The sequence below is a fragment of the Exserohilum turcica genome (assembly GCF_000359705.1).
Source record: "Exserohilum turcica Et28A unplaced genomic scaffold SETTUscaffold_3, whole genome shotgun sequence".
Classification (NCBI taxonomy): Eukaryota; Fungi; Ascomycota; class Dothideomycetes; order Pleosporales; family Pleosporaceae; genus Exserohilum; species Exserohilum turcicum.
The window spans coordinates 1,480,218-1,480,859 of record NW_007360136.1 but is presented as its reverse complement, the minus strand read 5'-3'; positions in this window follow the sequence as shown (position 1 = coordinate 1,480,859).

The window sequence follows — 642 nt, the reverse complement described above, 5'->3', positions numbered from 1 at the left end:
TAAACTATACACACGAATTGCCATCAGGGAGTATCCATGGGGAAACCCAATAGCGGGGTTTTCTTCATGTCTGAAACGAGAGAGATAAGCCGTGTTTGTATACAGATAGAAGGTCATGTGGGACACGGAAAAGAAAATTAGCATTTGTTGTGCTAAGTCAGAAATGCGAAATGCTCATCTAGACAAGTTGAGATGCATACATATGTACATACATGTTCTCGCCCTCCAGGTAACAAACTATCGAGGCTCGGCTGGGGACACTTGTGAAAAGCATCTATCCAGGATGACGTCTTCAATTTGATATTCGAAATACGACAGAAACAACAAACAATCAACTGTACATAGTACAATGACATGTAATTATGATGATGATGATGATGATAATGATGATAGACGCAAAACAAGAGTATTTTACACAAGCGCCACAAAACACGCCAAAAAAAATTAGCATAGTAGCATGCTAATTCGCAGTAACAAACAAACAAAACACAGACACACAGCCACGCGTGGGTTATTGTCTTCTTGTTTCTCCTTCTATAACGACGTTTATCCCCGCTAGACTATGCAAGTACACCTTTTCCATCTATCAACACCAACACCAGGATCCAACCCTTTCCCCCCCCCACCCCACCCCACTTCCTT